At 36.8% G+C, this 17,794-nt stretch overlaps 1 protein-coding gene across 1 annotated transcript in view; it reads right to left on the bottom strand.

Annotated features, from left to right (window-relative positions):
- Nucleotides 1–608, bottom strand: part of LOC114536706 (neuronal acetylcholine receptor subunit alpha-5-like) — a 13,778-nt gene extending 13,170 nt beyond the window's left edge. Inside the window, exon 1 of the mRNA XM_028558060.1 lies at nucleotides 525–608. The gene's annotated coding sequence lies outside the window, so the exon portion shown is untranslated. The remainder of the gene's footprint in view (nucleotides 1–524) is intronic.
- Between the last annotated feature and the right edge of the window lie 17,186 nt (nucleotides 609–17,794).

Below are 17,794 nucleotides of genomic sequence, written 5' to 3'. Positions count from 1 at the left end.
ATTGGTTGCCATGGGCACTGAGTAATTTGAGATAACAACGCAAGCTAGTATTTTGGCTTATATTACAAGTGCGGCTTATAACTAACTGCTGAGTTGAATATAGAATTTATATGACCTCTTCAAGCGCTATCGTTTGGTGGTATTCCGGTATCTTTAGCCTAAATACTTGCAGAGATATTCAATTTAAGAAACGGTCCCTTCTATGACACCCGATATTAGGACCAACCGATAATGAACAAGGTGTAAACGACATTTCATTTAAAAAATAACAGAAGCATTAGAAATAGCTAGAAGCAATTTAACCGCGAAACTGTTTATTGCATGCCAATTTAAATCCGTCTATCATAAGGTATAGGTGAACGATTGCTAGCTAAATGCCATATTTGCAACAACAGGTCAACCGCAACGTCAAACCGCTAACGTGAAACCGCGGTTTCCCGTAAACGTCTATCTAAAACTCATTATTGACTCCGTGTGCCAGGTCATGCAGTTTGAACAGTTAAAGGTAATTAGATAAAACTTACAAAAGTTGAAGAATTGTGATGGATTTCCACCATGCAAGTTGATCTTTAGTCAGTCAATAATACGGTGTCACAATTCCTTGACACGTCGCAATCTTTATTGTGTTCAAAACAATTCCTTATAATCCCCGAGCTAGTGCGGAGCACCGTGCGAGTGTACTAATTCCGCCCGGAGATTAGGAATCACACCCGGGTATTCTGACAGAACATAGGCGAATTCAAAGTTGCCCAAATGTCATGGACGTTCAATGGTCATGGTACTTGTGCGCACGCAAAAAATTTGAGCGAGTGACGACTGATAATTAGCAACATGCTGATTGGTTAGACGAAACGTTCGTGTTTCAGTGAAAAACGTTAGCAATTTAACTGTCATTTTCCAAACTATTTTTTTAAAAAAATGTTTCGAAAACACATTATGAAATGTGGAATCAAGTAACAGATAAAACACTGGGAAGAGTTTAAAATATTATCAGAACTGGAAAAATTAGCGGTGAAAAGGAACAACTTGGTACAGTATGTCGTTTTGCTCGGTTTTGCGAAGACGTGACGGACTATTTAAGCCTTTACATCATCGTTTTAAGTTCGAAAAGAGTTCTTAATGTATTTTGGCGGGAAGTGCCGTGCGAGGGTACTAATTCCGCCCGGAGATTAGGAATTACACCCGGGTATTCTGACACAACATAGAGGAATCCAATGTTGCCCAAATGTCATGGACGTTCAATGGTCATGGTAGTTGTGCGCATGTGCAAAATTTGAACGAATAAAGAACGGTCGTCTGCAACTTGCTGATTGTCTAAGACAAAAAGAGAGCATGCATGATAGCGTCAGCATTTTAGCCGTCATTTTGCAAACTATTTTTTAAAAATATAAAATGAAATCATGGGGTCAAATATATATTAAAACAATAATAAAATATTTAAAGATCATCACAGCACAGAAACAGTTGGTGAAATAGAAACGACTCGTAGATTATAATCTTAGTGGTAGGTGTCTATAATTCTGCTTATTCAGTGTTTGCTGTAAGAATGCATTGTTATTTTGACAAGTGCAAGCTGGGTATGTGTTTTACAAGGAGCTAACCGACCGTTTAAGGCTTTACATCATCGCTTAAACTTTAAAAAGAGTTCTCAAAAGTGTACTTCAGAGTTTTGATAAAACAAATGTCACTTTGCAGCTTATATAGTCGCGAAAATCAAAAATAAATAATCGAAAAACAACATTGGACGTTTAGTATAATTATTTGTGCTGTTTTATTGTTTTGAAGGTTTAGCTATAGAAAAGTTTAACTTAAAGTGCAAGGTAATGCAGCAGGAAAACAGGTGATTTCTGTTCACCTTTACGACTATCTTTGTGTCCGAAAAATTTGCACGAGTTATTTCATAATATTAGCGTAAAAATTTAGGTCTGGGTAGCGCACGAAATATTTTGCTTCGTTTAAAATAACGAGGGGTTAAAAACTTAATCAAAACCCAACATATTTCGCCTTCATCTCAATCTTAGCCAACATGTCAAACTTCTCAATTTAAATTCATTCTTTATCAAATGCTTATATGTAAATTTTACCAATATTTAATAAGAATTCAACTGTGGAAGCAGTTATATTTTATGATTCGACGGTTGAATATTTTGATATGTATATTATAATTATTTCACGCTCATCACCATGTTATGATTCAACTGCAATATTCTCGCGACGCAGAGACGATGCCGTTGAGAACATGTCAAGGGTGTGTTCACGTGATCCAATTTTGGCAGATCGAATTCGCTTCAGATGGATGTTTTATAGTGTGCTGTCTTGTAATGTGTATGAATGAACAGTAAATCCACTGAAGCCAATGCACTAGAGCTTATCAGTAACTGACTATATTTCATACGTCAGAAGAGAATTGGATCCAACCAAAATTGGATCATGTGGAGAGACCTCAACGTCCTTTAGTAAATATTTAGTCGGTAGCTTACCTACAGTTGTTTCACTGCAGTGCTAGACGCATTTATTTTCTCTATTATTCCTGGCAGCTCTTTCCAGCCATCTCCGCCAATTATTAAAGATTCCACAGAGTTCAGGTATCCCTGCTCCCTATTGCTTCCTCTGAATAGGACAATTACGTCATTCGTGATCACTGCAGAGCAAGCACTCCTTTTGTAAATCATGAATGGCAGTGTATCACTCTGCCCAGTCTCAGTCTCTTACATCATGGCGTATTTTAATACCTGACAATTCCTTTTCTTACCGACTAAAGCAATTATCATATTGCCCCATGTGACTGTAGACATGAAACAAACAGGCTAAGGTAACGATAGAGGTGGCTTGAACTCATTTGTAATCAGATCATAAACAACAACGCTATCAATAACATTTGTATAAAACCCGGTTGTTGTTCCGCCGAAGGTAAACAGTTTTCCATTAACAAGTTCTGCTCTGTTATAATTATCTTCTTTACTCAGTCATTCTCATCAGCAGCTTGGCAGTATAAGGTGGGGTAAGAGCAATCTCGTAAATTGCATTCGACAGTATTCTTTCATTCCTGTCATATCCTCCTATGATGTATAATTTTCCTCAATAAACCATGACGACATGAACATACAATTTGGCTTGCAATTTACCATCAAACATTGTCCATCGTAAACAGTGGCGTAGTCAGCCTGACGATTTTGTCCCGCTATGTAAATTTCGAGTTATTATAATTATTCATGTCTTTAGAAATCTATTCAGTCAATAAACACGAAAATATTAGCATAGCGGGACAAATCGACTGGTTGGCTACGCTACTGATCGTAAAGGATGTTGCTTCATCTCCAAAACTTCGATCTCGTCACTTCCTTCATTACCATCGTGACCACCGACAAGGACATCATCGTTGTAAACAGATGATGGCTTGATGGCCTTGGAAGCGTCTCCCAAAACAAATCATATCATAAAAAATATTGCTAAACCATTTCTGCACAAGATTATTAATGATTTAGTTCCAAAACACGGCTGGGTTAACAAAAATAACAAAAATCTTGCATCCATTTTAAAAATAAACAAAAGTTCTAAAACTCGCGCAAAGCATCACGGTATTCTTGAGCGCTAGTGTCTCGATAATCTAAAAAATCTCCTCTTAATTACTTGGCAGTGATTTTATGAATTTCCCTATTTGCCTAATTAGGTAGCACACTATTCTTGAGTCTTTACTCGACCCAGTCTTTTCACCCGACCTATACTGTATATTGCCAACATCTCGTTCTTGTGTCTCTCTGTCCGGAAAGATTATTTTTCGGGGTATGACGTCACGTTTTAGAATATTCTTGACATGAAGGGGAGTGAACGACAATAACGACAAAAGCTTTTCCGACAAATGAACCCAGAATTATTATTCACGATTAATTAACGATTAATTAAGGAAGAGAATTTTGCGATTATATTAGTATTAATTTATTGGTTTAATTCACTGCTGCTTCTATAAAAGAGGATGATGACCTGTTAAACCTGGACCTATGATATACGCAGACTTTGGTAGTTATATAAAGGTGCATAATGTATACTTTGACTTTAAGGCTATTATATGGCTGTGTAGTCGTGTGTTCTCAAAATCAAAGCATATAACTATAGTCTAAAAAGCGATCGGTATGGCAGAAAAACGACGAGTTTATATATATCATACCGATCGCGATTTTTTATCAACCCATTTTCAAACTTCATTTGCACCTGCAAAAACATATATTTATATTGACTGTGAAACAATATTGTAACAATAACACGAGGCGAAGCCGAGAGAAATATTGATGGTCGAGTGTCCACAAAACATATTAATATTTTCTCAGTTCTCGATAAATAAGTTTTTTATTATATACCATGCACTTGTCAAAGAAAAACCGAACTACAAGGTAAACAACGAAGTATCTACTCATAAAAGACATAATTTCGAATGAATAAACAGTTTAAAGGTCGCACGTTCTACATTTTACTTTTCTTGGATGACAGAATGATCAATATACCTTGTGTTCAAGGCTTTACACAGGATTTTTCCGCCTGAGTACCGATCTTGTGCAAATCGTTACACGCTAAAAATCTTAAAGATTATGACTTGATAAACAAAAAATTATAGTCGTCAACATACTTAAGAAGTTTTACATCAATTTTAATTGTATTACAACAGTAGTGAAAAGAATGTCTTTCTAATCGTTAGGGGTGTCGCTAGAGGCTTAAAGGGGACATGGGGCAGCGTATCCATGCATATATTCGTCTTATGCCCGAATTCGTCTTTGTTATTGTTGCTACGCAGTTGTACGAACAAAAGTAAACAAGACGCCTGTTCTGGCGCTAACTCCGGCGTGCCGTGCACGTGCCAGTCTTCAATATATCTGAGCATAAACAATACAGTTCATACTCATTTAGATGCCTTGCCAACCTAAATGTTGTTCGATCACGAAATTCAGAAGTGCATCGTACTTTAAAAAGTATAGAAGTTCAATTGTTTTAAAATGTAAATGAACCACATGAATGCCTTTGTAGTCGCGCTTATATAGTTATATTAAATCTTCAATCCTGTGCAAACTGCGACGTGTCAAGCGCCCATACTACGACTATATCTTGTTAAACGGCGAAATAGCAGCGATATTATTAAAATAGGACCAGAATATACATGTATTAAATATATTCTAATTAACCCCAATTAAATCTAAACTTAATCGAAATCAGCATCAAAAGAACTGTTTATTTGTTCCTCTTGGAGGAATTGCCGTATCATGCGAGCGAAATCGAATCGCGCATCGGAAAATTAGCCAAAGCTGTATATATATATATATATGATGATTGATTGATTATTATTAAAGTACTTGAATGGCAGTTCAAAAACGAACTGAAAAACACAAGTTTACAAGTATCAGAAATAAGACTATTTACATATTTACAGTGATAAAATACTCAGAAATACAATTACTAACATGTTAATACCATAACTACAAAAAGATATGCTAACATTAGGTTCTAAAATATTAAAATATTAAAAAGAGTTCCATTTACGTATGCTATACGGCAAAAAGCTATCATTATAGCGTTTCGTTCGACATTTAAAAAGAGAGATCGATCGAGGATGTCTGAGATCGTACTCATGGGTTAAAAGTTTTGGTAATAGACTAGAAATTTTACCCGAAGGGTCATTATAATTATTTTTATAAAAGGTTCTGCATAACCGTTCCCTTCTCGCTTCTAAGGTAGGTAAATTCAGGTCTTTAAGGCTTTCGGTGTAGGACAAATGGGGAAAAATAATTTTGAACGCACGTTGCTGAATATGTTCCAATTCAACGGTGAGGAAATTAGGTAGTGAGGTATGCCAAACTGGACATGCATATTCCAGGACAGGTCTGATGAAACTACAATATACCGCCTTAAGATCACTAGGTTGGACTCCATTTCTTCTTAATAGCCTTAAGGCATACAGGCGTTTGCTTGCTTTAGAGGATATGTGCCTGATGTGTGTGGTCCACTTGAGGTCGGAGGTTAAATTTACTCCCAGGAGTTTGATAGAGTTCACAGCCTCCAGAGGTAGGTTATTGACAAGCAAGGGTTGTGCCGGGGGTTGATTGATCAAGAAGGACACGGTGAAATCTTTAGTTTTTTTTACGTTTAATTTCATGTTGTTCACATTCGACCACTGAGACACCTTATCGAGTTCTTGCTGTAATTTTGGAAAATCCGGTTCACATACTCTAACAACTTCAGAAATAGCACAATCATCAACGTACTTGTACAGTGGTAGTTCACTGGATAGATCATTGACCATTATAAGAAAGAACAAAGGCCCCAATTTTGTGCCTTGCGGAACTCCAGCATTGATTTCTTTCCAATCAGATTTACAAGATTTTAATTTAACGCGCTGTTGTCTGCCTTGAAGGAAACTTGAACACCAGTTTAATAACACGGGTGGAACGTTGAGGAGTTGTAATTTGCGCATTAGAATGTTATGGTCAATTCGATCAAACGCTTTGGAAAAATCAATAAAGCAGGATCGAATAATGGTATTAGGTGTTTCCAGGGCCGAAAGCCAATGGTGGATTAGGTGCACGAGGGCGTGAGTCGTTGAGGACTTTTTCACACAGCCAAACTGGAGGGGATCAATGAATGGCATAACAATGGGTGCAAGCCAATTGAACACGAAAGACTCAAGGATCTTGCTCAGAACAGCCGTGAGGGATATAGGTCTAAGGTCCGTATCAATAGATTTCGGTGTAGGGATCTTGCTTAAAGGGAGAACATCCGCGCATTTCCACAGATCAGGTACACGACCTTCTCTAATGGAAGAGTTAAACATGGAGCATACAGGGTAGCTAATATTTGCGGCACATGTTTTCAGGATCCAATTGGGGATCTCATCAGGTCCTACAGACTTACGATCGTTAACACCTGCCAATGCAAGTTCAACAGCATCACGCGTAATGACGTATCTATCAGGAACATTGGAAACGGGTACTGGAGTGAAATTTAAATGCGGTATATCAGCAGCACATGGCCAGAAAATTCGGACATAATTAACATTCTACTTCCGCTTAAATTTGCATATGGTGTCAAAATAAAGCTTCGTGAGCTTATAGTAAACTGTTATGTACACAGTACTAAACGCTAAAAATACACCTTTAGGTAGGTCGATTATAATTTGCCTTAATTTCTCGGTGCAGAGCAAGTTAATCTTAATATTTTTATATAGTATTTCAAAATGTTTTATCAGTATTCGTCCTGCATTTTCAAAACAAAGTTTTGGTCATTGATCACGTTGAATACCATATAAAACGAAAACCGTAATAGCGTAGAAATAAAATAAAAATGCAGAGCCGACATAAGCCTTTACCAGCAAAATATTACTTCAGAATCTTTAATATGACACGAATCGCAAGAAACAACCAGGGCAAATTGCAAAGATGCAATGATTTTCTTAAATTTTGCGAAATTTAAGAATGCGCAATATGATTTATAGTTCTGCAAACGAATAATATTTGAACAGATATGCAAATTTGCTACGGCAATCTGCATATTCCATGTCCGCAATTTCTGGCCATGGCACTGCAGAAGGATTCATTAATGACGGTGGCAAGTTCAAAGTCTCTCAAGACGGTGCCGTTTATGGCTAGACTATTAAACGGAGGGGGGTTAGACATTCCTGACAACTGCTTAATACCGTCCCACCACTTTTTAGGATTGCTCTGGTTCATGTGATTGATTTTGTCGTTATAGAATCTTCGACGTGCACTTTTACAGAGTTTTATCACTTTATTGCGATAAACATTAAATTTGGGAAAGTCATTATTCAACCAAGCTTGTTGACGTTTCTTAATGGATTCTTTAATAGCGGGAGTAATCCATGGTTTATCGTTGGGATGGAGTTTAACAGTACGCATGGGAATACATGAATTCAAAGCACCATGAACCACAGACTGGAACAAATCCAGTTGATCGTCACATGAATATCGCCTCATGAGCGGTGTCCAATTGACCGAGTCCAGGCAGGATATCAAATTTCGTTTGTTGGAAACACGATAATCACGCTTTTGGAGTCGTGTGGTGGGTAGGCTTGGAGCATGTGGTGAAGTGGGTTGAAGTAATATGCTAGAATGATCAGATTGGCCTATAGGTGGCAGGATGGTAGCATCGTAGTAAGCCGATAAAGTTGAAAATGCTTGATCAAGGATATTACTTCCCCTGGTAGGCTTGGTGACCAGAGTTTTCAATCTAAAGGAATTGCACAGATTTCCTGGCTTAAATTGGTTAAAATCTCCGAGAACCAGGACAGCGGAATTAGGATAGTTGGCCAGTGAGGAATCTAAACATTTGAAGATATGCGTTCGAAGCGCGTGGTCATCGCTTTGGGGGGGGTGATAAACTGTTCCCAGGATAATGGAGTTTATTCCTCGGGGTAATCGATCCATTTTGATTAAAAACCATTGACTCTCAATTTCAGGATCGCCTAAGTCAGTTAATTCGGTAAAATTAAGGTTTGAGTTAAAATAGGAACAAAGACCACCACCGCGCTGGTTATTCGTTCTATCACGTCGGCAAGATACATAACCAGGAATACGTATAGACTCATTAGTTATTTGTGGATTTAACCATGTTTCATTAATTACGGCAACGTCACACAGTTCGATAGATATTGATGCAGAAACTTCGTCTAACTTGTTGACCATCGACCTAACATTACTAAACCAAATCTTGGGAAAGCGTGGGATCGTAACAGGAGTCTTCAATGGGATTAATAATCTAAAATTGGGAACCCAGATGCGCTCCCGCCGTTTGTTTTTTCTGTAAGAAATCCTAGTAGGTATTCTCATCTCTGCTGGCTGATATTGTTCCGTGTTACTCGATGAACATAGTGGAGGTATTCCTTCCACGACTTCATTTGTTCTATGGGGTCTATTTGAAGACTCGAGTTGAACTTTATCAGGGGCTTTATAAGCGTTGGCGGCTGCCAGAAATGGACCCTTGTTGGATTCCGAGGCGGCCTTGGACGGTAGTTTCTCCTTGGACGGTGGTTTCTCCTGGACGCTTTTAATAAAAAATTTTGATCACGATTTCTGACTAGGTGTCGATGGGTTATAGGGGGGTGATTTGCGTCTTGAATTCCAGGTATAGAGCTGCAGTGCCTGGGTCTTGCAGGGAAAGGCTTCTTGCACAATTCGCTTTCGCAGTCTTGCTTCTGATGGAATGCTTTGTGTTGTTTAGCACGGTAATGATGAACCTGTTGCGTTAGAGAGTCATTTGCATTTTGTTCATTTCCATTTAGATTATCTAGATTTGGACTAAGACACCAGTGGCTTTTATTTGCATTTGGGAGATGACCGGCAGTTGGATCTTTTAGTTGGATCTTTCTGACTAGATGTCGATCAGTTATAGAGGGGTGATTTGAGTCTTGAATTCTAGGTATAGAGCCACAACGCCTAGGTCTTGCAGGGAAAGGCATCTTGCGCAATTCGCTTTCACAATCGTGTTTTTGGAGGAATGGGATGCTTTGTGTTGTTTGGCGCGGTAATGATAAACCTGTTGTCTTAGTGAATCATTTGCATCTAGTTGATTTGCATTTAGTTGATCAAGATTTGGACTAAGACAATGGTGGCTTTTATTTCCATTAGGGAGATGACCTGCAGTTGGATCATTTTGTTCGACATCAGTAACAATGATGACTGAATCATTAGCAGCTGTTAAGCCTCTCGTTATACGGTTATGGTTTTGATATTCAAACACCGATTCGTGACCCAGACCATTGGGTAGTTTACTTTTGCCATTAACTGAGGCTAATCCGACAGGACTTAAATCTGTATTGTTCTCTATGTTCGCTGTTCCCTTTAGATATGATTTAATTAACAAAATCTCATCTTTGAGACGGTTTACCTCATGCTCTAAAGCACTGTTCTTTGCCTTTTCTCCCTCAAGATCAATATGTAGGCAAGCTACTTCTTTAGACAGTTTAGATACTATGATTGATGGGGGATCACCACGGGAATCGTTTAGGGCCTGCATTGAGTCGACCTTGCTATTCAGAATTTCAATCTCCAACATTATATTTTCTAAATACTCACAGTTGTTATCATGATGGTCAATACTTTTAAAAGCATTTTCCGGCATATCTTTAGGTGGCGTCAATAGGTCGATCAAACAGGCTTTTGCTGTTTCTCCAACTGTTCCTTTGAAAGTTAAGGTATTTAACTTTCCGGGATACCATGTCATAGATAGATCTGTGCTATGGGCATCAAAACACTTTGAAACGCCTCCTGACCGCCGCCACTTGCCTTGTTGACCGAAGGCATTCGCCACAAAATCTTGCAAGGATTCGTAGCTATCCTGCCATTTAATTCGCTTACCATCGTAAGAAATGCTATCCGATGTTATATACTTATTTATATTGAGGAAATCAAAGGCGTCAATGAGATTTTTATTTGTAGACTCGGAGCTATGAACACTGTGTCCATCCGCCATGACGTTATCAAATGAACACTGTTAGAACACTATATATATATATATATATATATATATATATATATATATATATATATATATATATATATATATATATATATATATATACGTTAATGGTGCGATATTCTTTAATTTTCCTGTTCCAAAGTGGTGAGCCAAAAAAATTACTACATGTTGTATGCAGGCCTGAAGTGGATTAATTAATTTGTTCCTTATGACACAAGCTACTCAACTTTCTCCTGGCAGAGTCATATGATGTTTGCTTTCTCTTCACTGACAATAATAAATTTTTTAGCTTGGATTGAAATCCCCATTGTTCAATATGATTGGCGGAGACAAGTCATCTTCCTAATTATAGATGAGGTAGAGGATGTTGTTTCTCTCCTTTGGTTAAGAGGCCTTGGTTCTTTGAAGAAGACGAGGGTAATTCACACTCATCTCTATAACAACAGGGGGTTTTCCCAAACTGGTTTTACTATGCACAACAACTTCACCTCTTAGCTGGTCCCTCATTTCGGCCAGGCAGCATCTTACAAAATTGAAAAGCATATACCCTTTTATTAGAGACGAATCTAATGTGAAAGGTTTGGTTGCTGCGGCCTCGGGATCGGATCTCTAACTGACAAATCGGAGTAGTTGGTTTGTAAGTCTGATTACAGAAATATCTACCTTACCTCTAATTAACCCCAAAATGTGTTTTAATGGGAGAATACCACAGGTCTTAGGTCGCAATCATGACATGTCCCTGTCTACTCTGGTCTCCTCGTTCGCCGTTAAATTGTGTACGCCTGGAATGTGCCACTGCATCACTACCAAATTTCGAACACAAGGCTTCCCAGGACTGGGGATGGACCTCCTGTTTTCTTTATATAAAATATTGTAGTTGTATTGTCCATTAGCAAATTTACTTGGATTGAATAAAATATAAATATATGGTACACTATGTTGCTTTGTATGTGTATATTGCTTTGTATGATGTATTGCAATTGTACGTGGGTAAGCGGAAAGATGACTTTACTATCAATAAGCAACTACACATCTATGGGGTTCCAGAATACCTACTTTCGGTTCACTAGCAAGTACGTACCATTCCAGTATGATGTCACAGAATATCTATTAGAAGGACAACACCAATTTTTTTGCGTGAGTGGATTCGTCACTCAGCAAGTACCGTAAATCGATATAATAACATCCTTGCCAACAGCCACAATTTAAATATGGCCAGGGAATAACAGCCTAAAATGCCGAAACTATGGACGGGATATTTCATATTTTAAGATGATAACTTATGCAATCAAAATGCTATTGCAATTTGCAAAATTCAATGAAAATCCATCTTGTGCCCAACAGGCTTCTTTGCATCCCATGCTGTATAGGGTGTACCACAAAAATGATCACGTGTTCATTTCTGCCGATGGAAGCCGGACCATTTATCCAGCATTTGAGTGAAAATGTTACAACTATCGTAAACAAGTAACACATTACATTAAAACACACCATGGATAATTTATTCAAAACGATTGTTGTTAAATATCTTGCGTTGCAATTAATCCCTTCAAGTTTTTCATACTTTCCAACAAACAGTAAAACGTTCACTGTGTTCTTCAAACGTTCAAATGTTCTTTTCTTTGAACTATACAAAATGTTTTCACATGCATTAACTACAGTAAATTATAAACATTTCATCCCAACATTACAGTTCATAAAGCAGATAAGCGTTTCCTGTCAGTGCATGTTCTCAACTATTCTGTTTGGCAACCTGGATGTTGAAAACATGTCGAAAACCATTCTTGCAAATTTCAAGCACTAACAGCTGACTTCAGAATGGCCTGGAAATAAAATTCACTGGCAATGTTCTTCATCTTGTCAAAACAAGAGGAAATACGCTCGCTTTTTAAGCTCTCTTATATAGAAAACTACATTGGGAAAATTTCAATCACTTTCAAAGTGGTTGTGATACGTGCCGGTACATATCGAAGTATTAGCGGCCTATATTACAACACGTTATAATATATAGTATATAATAAGTTACATTATTATATGGCACTAGGGCTCGTGACTAAAATGGCGTGCGCTGATTGACTCTTTGCCGTTCTAAAACCCCCCAGTATTAGACCGTTGCCGTAGTAACGGTCCAACGCTCATCATTCTTATTTAACGAGTAAAAACAAAGTTTTGGAAGCCACTTCAGTGCTTATTTGGCGACTGGCTGGCGAAAGAGCCGGCAAGAATGCTGCAGCGCATTGTATAAATAAATAAATAAACTAAATACTGTATGCCATATAATAAATCCTTATTAACCGAATACGTTCGGTCCGTACTGGAAAAATATCAGACCTCGGTCTTTTATGTACGGACCTCGCTATCGCTCGGTCCGTACTGTCAAGACCTCAGTCTGATATTTTTCTAGTACGGACCTCAAATTCGGTTAATAAGTGGTATATATATTTTAAAAAATTACAGAAATATGTAACACGCCATGATACTATGAAAATTTTGGAGCAACACTATATATACAGCGGATATTGCATAGCAAAACCTAAGCAACAAAAAGGGCTCTACATTGAGGACAAAAAGTATGCAGAAATGATGGAAACGACACAAAAAAATTCTTCGACTTTATTTTTTTCAAGCTGAAACTATATAATAGCATGTGACGTAAACCGTGGCCCCTAAATTTGTCCTCATAAGCGCCTTCCTGAATTTTATTGTTAATATACCCCCGCCCCCCTCTATATATTTTACATTAACCTCAAATTCTCTCAAATCATCTCCTTCGATCTACGATTGATTCCTGTAATAAATTTTGCTAATAGTCATTTTGCTTTACACAATCCATCACCTAAGAAAAAGAAGAAACAAGGAAAATAATTTTAACCTTATTGTTATCAATTAATAATTGCCCGGGACTATGACCAAAAATTAGAATTTGTCATGCCTATAGAAATTACTTTTGTATTGCTTTTCAGGCGGCAAAATATCGATTATAAAGGTAGCGGAAATTGGTCAGAGCTTTACCAGCAATGCGGTTGGAGATGGCAGCGAGTATATGCGCATTACACGCCATTTGGTACACGGACACGTCTCTTTAAAATGCGTAAAATGTGCTTATATATTTGCAAGAAAAAAAACATTTAAAGCAACTGTTTGTTGTTAAGTTTTTTTTTGCATTCAGCGGTGCCGAAAATGCGACTCTTTGTACTTTTGAATTGTAACCTATCTGTATCTTCTATCGATCATATTAATGACACATGTATACGTGTGTTCAGAATAATATTTGCTGTTAATGCTATACTTATTGACCGCAAGGTATGCCGATCAGATGCCTAATTATTCAGGAAACTGTACACACATCACAATTTAACTTGAAACTTTAAAACTAACCAGATTTAATACAGGACTTCAATTTCGAAAGGGATGAAAGGAAAGCTCCCTGCAAGGAGGTTTTTCGTTTTGGGTTCGTTGTATATGTAACCATTTGGAGATTCGTAGGTGGAAGCAAAGCCAGTTGAGGAATATCCGTCGGCTTTTGGGTTGCTTGAAATGTAGATATCATGGGACCAACCAAAAGTTGGCCCGTATGAATTACGTCGGTAAATTGCATGCACATCATTCTGACTCTTTAACAAAGACTTGAATGGAGGAAGATTGTCATTGTTACGAAGAGAAAACATAAAGGAACCTGGAGCAGATGCATATCCATCTATAAAGCACGCAATGAACTCTTATGACATAATTATATGATTATCTCAGATATCTGCAATTATAGAGAGTAAAATGTTCCGCCACATTAAACATAACTAAACCTTTTCCATAATTAACAACAAGTATTAAATATAATTACATGTATACTGTAATATTTTTATATAATAATTATGTATAAAGGGTTAATAGGGTGTTTGAAAGTTAAATAACACACACTTAGTGCGCGACATTTTGGATGGAAAACCCGCGTTTATCAATCGCTCGCAAATCTATCTTGTGTTTGCGTTTTTCAGTCACTAGAGCCGTTCCGCTTGTAAAAAAGCAAAAGATGTTGCATGCACAATTCGAGTATACACGAACTCCTTGGATGTGGAACGATATGGAACTACTTTCGTTTTAGTAAAATATGGTAAAGCACTGCTGTACTGTCCAGAAATAAATAAAACTGCAGTTCCAGTTCGGCTAATTGACACCGCAGTCGACCGCTAAAGAAAAAATACGATCGTGGAAGCCGTTCGCTTCTGAACGGAATGTTATGAACAGCTGAGAACAAAAACAAATCAACCATCAAAAACATCTTAAGAAATTTATGTCAGATCGAGTTATTAGGCCTAGGTTAAAACTCGTCTCATCGCGGTTCGACCTCGGTTTGACCAAGGTTAACCACGGGTTTTAGATATTTTCTGGACAGTACTTTATGTACATTCGTCAATTGCTTCTTTAAAATTTCAAAATTAAATTATTAATAATTTAGCAGAATGACACGAGTGTACAACCGCAAATAGTGCCTTCTACTGTATAGCAGCTCGCTATCTACTCGATAGACAGCCAGTTAGTCTATACGACCAGTATAAAGGAGTTTTTTTCCATTAAATATTGAACGGATTACCTCAACTGTTTTATGGTAAACATGGCATATGTGCACACCACTGAGCTATACTATTATTCTTGGAAGGTTTGCTCGCCATCATCAAGTGAAGCCAAAAAGATGGCGGATTTTAGGCTTTGCTGAGGCCACATTGTCCTAAATGGCCTGGGTAGTTACCGCTGTCAAACCGCGATCCAAAGACAAAAAACGAGTCATCTCCCTCCTGGTTTTTGGTAAAAAAAACTTTTGTTTTTCGGTGAATAATTTTTCCTCACTTTTTGTTTTTAAAATTATAAATTAAAATTGTTTCTTCATTTCCGAGCGTTCGATTCCCTGTCTCACAAATTAAGCGAAGCTGTGGTTTCTTGATCTACTTATGATGTAGTAAATGTTTCATCTGAACAGAATCAGGTAATCTTTTTTAAATATTTTCGTTTCTTTTTTCTGGACTTTAGTATAGAACTAATATACCACTCAAAATTAAAGATCAAAGCCAGTAAGTCTATCAAAACTTATGTTATGAAAAGCAAAAATGTTTGCCAACAACATATTTTGATTTCATTATAGGTATTAATTCGATAAAAGTTTCATTGCTATGTTACAGTGAACTAGTTTTTTATGTCAGCCTTTTTGGTAAATTTTCATAATGCAATTGAGTTAGCGATTGAGTTAGTAAAAAAAAATCGTTAAATAAAAGTACACTCATAAATTGAAGTTGCTTTGGATAGAATGGTAGGTTACAACTATTTAACTATATCAAAAAGGGTTGTAAAGCTTATAAACTAATTTTTCAAGCTCTATTCAAATCCGTAAAGATCCCACAAGTGATATAGGCACTTTAACCAGCTTGAGGATTTATGCCGCTATGCTGATTAATATTTTAGTGTTCGTTACCAGTGAAAACTATAAATTTCTAGAGAAATGAATATTAATAATAACTTACATAATCGACTCTTAAAGTGGGATTTGTTCGTTCAATATTCAAATTTTACTTTCGTGAGATTACCTTTTTCAATCGACCTTTTCCCTTTTATAGCAGCACGAGCGCTGGTGTGATTGGTTTTGCCTGTTTTTGTCATGCAAACCTTATAAGAAGTTTCGGTTCTTTCTTTCTATATTTGCCAGCATAAAGTACGTTCTCATTTTTTTTTTAAATTAAATTCGTGGTCAGCTTTTTAAAATATAATTGTAGGTTAAGCTAATTTATTTGAATAATATCAAAAAATTCTTAAAAATGTTGTAGCTAGCATTTTTTAAATGAATTGAAAAGGCAAATAATGAAGAAATATTACATGAGAATATCAAAGAATTCAGAACAAAGTCAATGTTATCTGCCAAAGCGAAGCTGAGGCGTATAACATTGACGAGGTCTAAGTAACTCTTAATATCAAGCAAATGCCCAATTTTATTATACATATAAAGAAATCAGAAGCGATTGAAGGAAGTTCATTAATGCTTATTTTATTTTATTAAAGTTTTTTTATTTTATTTTCACGCTCTTTTGTGTTCCTGGCGCGCTCAGGTCTGGGCGTGAGAGAGTCCAATAATTATTGTTTTTTTGGATGAAAGTTCGATAAAAAATCGATTGTTGGACGCTGAGCACGTCAGCAGCTGAAATAACGAGTGAATTGCGAGTATTAAGATTTAACCAGTTGCTTTCTGGCTAATCAAGAACGACAATACACACGCAATTTATAATAACAATAATTATAAAAAATAGTAAATATTTGATATAATCATCAGGGTCTTACCATTTCCAGCCCATGAAGTAGTCGCATATCCACCAAATATCAAATTCTTATTATCTTTGACAACCTTAACAATCGTCAATGTCGGTGATTTTCCATCGCATAGAGAATGAAATGTTGAAGATGCCCATCCATCTCTCGAAGCTCGCCAACAAATATTCCAGTCTTTTATTGATGGCAACCATTCACTCAATTTTCGATCAAAGTCAACAGTCTCATTTTTCAATATTTCTTAAACGCAAATATTTTGGTAAGTATGGATGACTTGAACTTGACGGATACTTAAGTGCATTTAACTAGTACTGCACTTTTTCTAAATTGAATTGAGATGACGAACACTAATGAAATGTATTAAACACAATGTATAAATTAACCTATTGTTCGAATATGATCGCTGAGGGGGAGCTGTTGAACTAAGATTATACCACGTCCAATATACATGGGGTTGTACAAACATTCGCACGAGGCAGAAGACAGCAAATTGTCTAAAGCGTTTAAAGGTGTCTAATATATGGAAGAGAAAGATTTTGCAAGAATATAAATTATTCACTTTTATTTTAGTTTATAACTATTTATATTTATTATATAGTTTTGTTCTGGTAAGTTTAATCTATCCGATATATAGCCCCGTCGTTTTGTTCTAACAGTCCCTTAAATTCCCAACGTGGCGCTGTAGCCATACTACACCTCATGTTTCACCTTGTCCAAGCAATCTTCTGGATTTTTTATACTCAAAAGCACATGTGATGGTAGATAAATTATGTAACTTAATTCAAAAGTAATATGACAATGTTCTCTCACTTGCAAATTAAAAAAGCTTTACCAACATTTACTTTAATGTCCACAATGAATATGATTTAAAAGCGATTATGTTTTCATGCATGTTTAAATATCTAGGAGCGTCGCTAGAGATTTAATTAGGGGCAGATATTCGTAGCGCGTGAAATCAATCGATATCAAAAGCAGTTGGGTATAAGACGAATATATGAATATACACTATATGACG

The sequence above is a fragment of the Dendronephthya gigantea genome, unplaced genomic scaffold (assembly GCF_004324835.1).
Source record: "Dendronephthya gigantea isolate DGI-Jeju-01 unplaced genomic scaffold, DenGig_1.0 000143F, whole genome shotgun sequence".
Lineage (NCBI taxonomy): Eukaryota > Metazoa > Cnidaria > Anthozoa > Malacalcyonacea > Nephtheidae > Dendronephthya > Dendronephthya gigantea.
The sequence above is the reverse complement of the archived record's forward strand: the minus strand, read 5'-3'. Positions and strand labels throughout refer to the sequence as shown.